Consider the following 6,301-nt stretch of genomic DNA (forward strand, 5'->3'; position numbering starts at 1 on the left):
TAGGCAGTCCTTATCTGTTTCCTAGTGCTGGGCTTGTTTTCTTCTCCTGAATAATGGACCTGGCTCATTGCAGCTGGGCACAGCACTGCCCAGCTGTGTGAGCCGCAAGCCCTTTCTGCAGGCTGGCCAGCCCCCAGCCCGTCCCCTGGCCTAGGGATCAGCACCAAAGCCAAGTGACTCTGGCTTCGCAGCCCAGCCCAGGGCAACCACAAGGCTCTTCTTTTCGTTTGAAAGCTCATGTAAAAAATGATGATAAACTAAATGTAGATCTATGCATCAATTATGTGGGATGCCAGACCTTGCACCTGTAGCATAATATATAACAGAGCCAGTTAACTGCCTTATCTAATGATTGGTCTGAACAGCACACAAATCTCATTATGCAGGGTGAGCTGAAAACCATTTTTCAGTCAAAGCTGATGAGCTTGCAAAGACTTTCTTTGCCCAGCTCTCTCTGACTGCAGGTTTGTCCTCTTCTCCTTGGAATCCTTCCTGTTATTTTTCCACCTTCCTGTCGCAGGATGCAACGCTCATTACAATAATAGATCAAACTTTGAGTGGAAAAACTCCTCTCTACAGTTGTCTTCAAGATTTCCCAGTTTCATTCCTGTTTACTGAGCCACAGCCCTGACCCCTCGGCTCGCCCTGCCAGGTACAGCATTGTGATAACACAGCAAAACCAAGCCCAGCGCTCCTGCATGTGTGCCCGTAGTTAGCAGGTAGAGTGTTTTTGCAGGACACTTAGGTGGGCAAAAGATGCAATGTGAGGGTTTTAGTCTGCCCAGCAGTTTTCGATTAACATGTGTCTCAGCCCTAAAATCATTAGGTTTTTAAACAGAGGGACATGAAGTGATCTTATGTGTTGGGCCCAAGAGTTACCATGTGTCAGGCAGCCCCCCCAGCAGGTGTAGGTGTTTCATACAACACAGGTGGTTGGGTGCTGCAACATGGGCCTGGAGGTGTTTGGCCATTGCCGTGGATACCCAAACTGAGGTGGAGGAGGCCCCAAAATGCACAACTCTTCCCTGCTTGCAGAAGGACTTGGGCTGAGGCCTGCGGAGACACTCTGAGACCTGAGGCCTGGTGGTGCTCGAGCATCCCGAGGCATCAGGAGCTCACACCACGGGCTGAAACACACAGCAGCAGTTCCTGGGCAGAGCTGGGAGAGAACATCGCTCTGCTGCTTCCTGCCTCTTGCCACAAACAAGATTAAGACATAGTTACAGGAACATTTCCAAAATCATATTAAAACCAAAGTCCCGCTACCAGAAGTCCTCGGTACTCAGCTCACACCTAAGACACAGATATGGGCACCTAGCGATGAGATTCTCCTCACCTAATATTAATCACCCAATCATGAGGTGTAAACTAGCGGTTTAATTCCTCCTGTAGTTAAAGGAGGGGAGCACCTATAAAAGCCAGCCCACCTTATCCTCTTAGCTGCTATCTTAAGATGGGATAAGTCAGTCTCTGAGGTACCTCTGCTTAGGAGCTTAGAGAATTGGAGGAAGCCAAACTCATAAACATCAAACAAACAAGAGCAGAAGATGAATCCCAACCTAATGGTGGAGCCTTTTGGTGAGCTTAACTCAAACTTAAAATTTTTGTATTTGTTTCTTAATCTGGAAAGTGCTTTACAAGACCTGACTGGACAGCCTGCTTTGCCTCTCTTCCCCTCAATGATTTTGAAGTCTGGTCAGAGATGCTCCCAGCACGTGCTCTGGGTTCCTGAGTGAGATTCACAGGAGGAGGTGTTGAGGTAGAAGAGCAGCATCAGTGCAACTTCCTTTGGAAAGGATTTTGTTGACAGGATTTCTGTGGGTTTTTTTGTTTACCTGTTTCCTGCTGCTTTTATGTTATCAGCATGAAAATATTAAATTATTGGACCCATGTAGCCAGTAAGACTAGCCACAGCTATTATATAATGTCTGGTTGCAGTAAACACCTCACCGATTATTTCTTTGATTGCAGTGCAAATGTAACCTGTGTACAATATGTGGGTTACCAGGTAGAGTTATGTCATGACTCAGGATGAGCCAATATCATAAGCAAATGTTAATGAAGGGTGGGATTTTCATTAGTTTCTCTGTATTGACCCGTTTCAGTTCCTACTGAAGGCAGCAGCTGAAGAGAGCTCCTCTGCCCTTGCTCTTTTACCTCTTCACCAGTTGTTAGCTGGCTCCTGCAGCCCAGAGCAGCCGCTCCCCTTGCCAGCCACAGCACCTCTTGACCACATGTAGGGGATGAGGGAAAACATCCTCTCCTGGGTAAAGAAGTGGTGAAAAGAGGCAAAACAGAAGGTGGGGATAAATGGTTGATTCCCACTGTGGGTGGTTATGGAGCAGGTCTTGCATGGACCAGGCCTCTGCAGCCCAGACCAGCGACAGAGATGGGAGAAGATGCTGTGAGAGCTCTGGAAGAGGTGTGCTGGGACTGGTTACTTCTGGCTCCTTGTGCAGCGGGGATGCTAGCGGTATTGCCAAGGAGCAAGTTCAAGGCAAACAAAGAGGGGCTTTTTCACAGAACCTGAGCTGTGGAAACCTGGTCTGGTCCTGGAGGCCAGCGGGTACAAACTGGTGAGACAACTTCAAGAAGACCTACCAAGGGCTGTTAGACGTCGCCCTGTGTAGCCCCACGTGTTCCCTCAGGTATTCCCTGTGGGCAGCTGTTGGAGGCAGGACACTGGGCTGGAGGGACCTCTGTTCTACCCAGGGTGGCTGTTCTCATCCTCCATGGTGTTATATAGTCTTAGGCTCCTTCTGGATTAAAAATAAAAGCTTTGAGCTCACGTATTTCCTTATGGAAAAAACAGCTATCTTGGGATCCTGCTTATACAACTGAAACAACTTCTGTTCTCCACCCCACTGAAAGACAAGCAAAAGGCTTTTATGCCCTTTAGGATATTAATGAACAGGGCTTCCTCTGAAGAGAGGATGTTTGGAGCACTGCTAAAATCTCTGCTCAGGAGAGGTTTGGTTTGTTGCACAGGGGACAAGCTTACACAGCCTTCCCAAGCTAATTCTTAGCTATTAAAAGCCACTTCACTTTTTTTTTTTTTTTTAGTACCCTTTCACCTGTCTATCCTCTGCCCATGCTCATTTTATGATTTTTAATTTTTTTTACAGCAAACAGCACCCAGCTTACCCAGGAGCAGAATTAAGAAGCTTTATGACCTTTTAAGAAGGGAGGGGCGTTAATTTGTGGTCCCAATTCCAACTTTCCTTTGAAAAGGGAAAGCAGTTTCCACAGACCACAGCCCAGCCCATTATAGAGAAGCAGATAGTGCAAGATGATCTAAACCACCAAAAATAAATAAATAGATAAACAAAGGAGAGGTTTAAAAAGTAGCTTGCTCATTAGCAGATAAATTCTATACTAAGCTGAAAGCAGATTGAGGAACGAAGCCCTGCTCTGACAGCCAGTCCACCCTCTCTGCAAATATTATGCACCAGGTAACAGAACTATTCTCATGAATCACTGCCTAGTAAAATAAATAAATAAACACAAAGCTCACCGTAGTGATGGAGTGACTGACTGGGTTTTAAGCTGGGCTGCTCGATGCTGAGAAGCTGTGTGCAGGAGGAGGGATGGGAGCCCGGCCACCTGTGGTGCCACGTGAGCGAGAGGCTGGCGTGAGGGGTGGGCAGCGCACCAGCTGGGTCGGTCAGGTTTTTAGAGCCCAAAGAGGGTTTCAAGAGTTTCTCTGCAACTGAGAAGCAGAAGTGGTTTGGATTTTCCTATTTTGAACCCCTCCTGTCTACTTTCCAATTTAGGATGCAATTAAGGGATTGTTTTTAAGAGAGTACACCAAGAGGAACCTAACGACAACGGAGCCCTGCTATGCCTAGCACTGTAACAACCCCAGAAGATGCTGCAGATGAAGAAAGCTTTCCATCTGCATTTTCACTGCTGTATGTGCTGATTTCTGGCATCCCTGTCTTATCCGTGTGGTTCACATGGTGGTGGTGTCAACAGGAGCTGGCAAGGCCGTGCAGGACACCTCTTGTCCTCCTGCTGCGGTGTGTGGGCTGAGGGGCGCTCAGTTCTCTCTGCTCCCCTGTGCAGGGCTGGCTCGGTATTTTTACTGTGCTGGGGCTGGTGGGAAGCAGCTGGCTGTTAAATGAGCACCACTGCGCTGTCCAAATGCCCCGAGGTAGCTCCTGGGTGGGAAGGGTGGCTGCGTGCTCGCTGTGGGCTGCTGGGGACAGGGGTCACACAGCTGCCGTGCGAGGGCAGAGCTGGCTGAGCATGTTCTGCGAGAGGTGGATGCTAACCAGGGTTTGCTGGAGGGTGAAGTAGAGCTTCATATTGTGAATGCACTGGGAATCCTGGACTGCACCACCCCAGCTTGGGAAGGATGCTGGATGCATCCTACACAGGCATTACAAACTACCATTAGCTTTATCACCCACAAATTCTTTGCAATGGTATGCAAAGTCAGCTTGGCAATAGCCCAGAATATTTTCTATGTTCACGTTTAACTACTACGCCATCTCCTTGGATTCTCCACTGCTGCGTATAGGATTTCTGCAGAGCATCCCAGGTTATAAACACCTTGAGACAGAAATGGTCTTTTGGGTCTGTTTACCCAGTATATGGCTTCCTGTCAGTCTGGCCAAAGGCTGCGGTCCCTTAATACTTCCACATCAGGGAAAGATTAATCATAACAATCCTCAGCCTGGTGCATGTCTAGGTGATGAATCCTTCCCACACCTCTGTAGGACCAGTGAATGCAGGAGCCCAGTCTTGGGGTGTGACTTTACCGTGCCCCAGTACCGAAAGTCCACAGGTAGTTCTTGTGCTCTTTAAGCATCTGGTACCACGCACTGCTCTCAAGGCACAGCAAGCTGTCCTACACCGTGCTTGGGCTTTGCACAAGAAGCGTTTTGCAATGCCAAGAGGTTTGTGCTCTGAGCATCCCCGCCCCTCTGCACTGGTAGAGAAAATGAGATACAAGGAGAGGAGACAACCATGGTCCTAACCAGCTGGAGGGAGGGGGGGGGCCTCCCCATCCCTCCCAGCCCCAGCAGAGGCAGCAGTTGGAGGCTTTACCCCCGCACATTTCTGGTGTGCAAATGAGGAGGCAGCAGCGAAGCGTGTCCTTTATCTGCCGGGACAGAGGCCCACCGAACGGAGCCCGGCAGGGAGCTGGGAGATAAACGCTGGGTGCTGGAGGTGGCCCCCTGCAACCGCTGCCAAGGAACTCGGCCTGGAATGTGCAACCTGCCAGTTTGGGCTAATGGAGCTGGTGCAATGTGAAGGCTTAGTGCCTGGCTATGATCCTCCCATCTCCTACTTCCTACACCTCCTTCTGGGGTGTGTCTGCGCTGAGAGAAGCCGCGCTGACCGATGGAAGAACTGAGCTGGCTAAACAGGAACGTTGGTGGGGAAACCTTGGGTCACCTTGCAGGTCCTTGCAGTGGTTCAGTGATTCCCGGGCCTACTTTTTGGCCATTTTGCTCTAGCCCATCTATATCCGCTTCTCCATTCTGGGATCTGGGGGTTCTGCAGCGCAGGGAGCAGGCCCGCGGGGGAAGGCAGCAGGTGTTGCGTTACGGGGTGTGGGTGGGAGCCGCGGCAGAACCAGTGCAGCTGCAGCAGCTCCTGTCCACCCGGTGAGCACCAGCACCTGCCTCCATGCAAAGGTGTGGGTGTTGCTGGGAAATCAAAGCTCATCCCTGATTTTAGGAGGTGGAGGCTCAGCTGAAGGGAGGGGAAGCTTACAGCTGGCTCCTGGCTCTGCCTGCACTGGGTTGTGAAATGCAGCAGTGCACCAGTACCTGTGCTATGCAAACACCCCAGTCAACTACTTCCCCTTGTCCCCCAGCGTGGGGTTTCCATGTAGAGACTACACTGGGGCTCTAGTTCCCTTCTCATGTCGAAGCCTGCGGGGGACATGGTTTGCATGTGTCTCTCATCAAAGCAGCTGCCTTGAGGCTGCCTGCAGGACCGCAGGAGCTGGGCTGGGAGAGCACCTCACGCGTGGTGGAAAACTGGGCCTGGCCCTGCCAGCTGGGTCTCTGGGATCTCGTGGTTAAATACAGGCTCCCAGGACCCCAGAGCAGCACACAAGTGGAGGTGGGATGGTGAGAAGGTTGAACAAGGCTTCAGCACGAGTCTGAGCAACTCAGCCTCTTCCACTTCATGGTCTGGCCACTGCTTCCCCGAGAAGGATGGAGGAGATAATACACATGGGTTCGACGGCAGGAAGGCATCCAGCTTTGCATGTGTTGGGTTGTTTGATAAGCAAGTGTTTGTAGCACTTAAGATTGACATAGTTGACGGTTGACGTAGATATGGC

At 50.4% G+C, this 6,301-nt stretch overlaps 1 long non-coding RNA gene across 2 annotated transcripts; it reads left to right on the forward strand.

The window, feature by feature from the left end:
• Positions 1 to 388: 388 nt before the first annotated feature.
• On the forward strand, positions 389 to 5,473 carry LOC121073537. Of its 2 annotated transcripts, XR_005821776.1 has the most exons (4): positions 389 to 1,578; positions 2,106 to 2,236; positions 3,126 to 3,452; positions 3,774 to 5,473. It is a non-coding gene; the product is annotated as an uncharacterized LOC121073537 (long non-coding RNA). The 2 variants fall into 2 exon arrangements; XR_005821775.1 differs by having other exon boundaries at positions 391 to 1,578; positions 3,126 to 5,473.
• The last annotated feature ends 828 nt before the right edge of the window (positions 5,474 to 6,301 follow it).

This window comes from Cygnus olor, chromosome 7, assembly GCF_009769625.2.
Source record: "Cygnus olor isolate bCygOlo1 chromosome 7, bCygOlo1.pri.v2, whole genome shotgun sequence".
Taxonomy (NCBI): Eukaryota; Metazoa; Chordata; class Aves; order Anseriformes; family Anatidae; genus Cygnus; species Cygnus olor.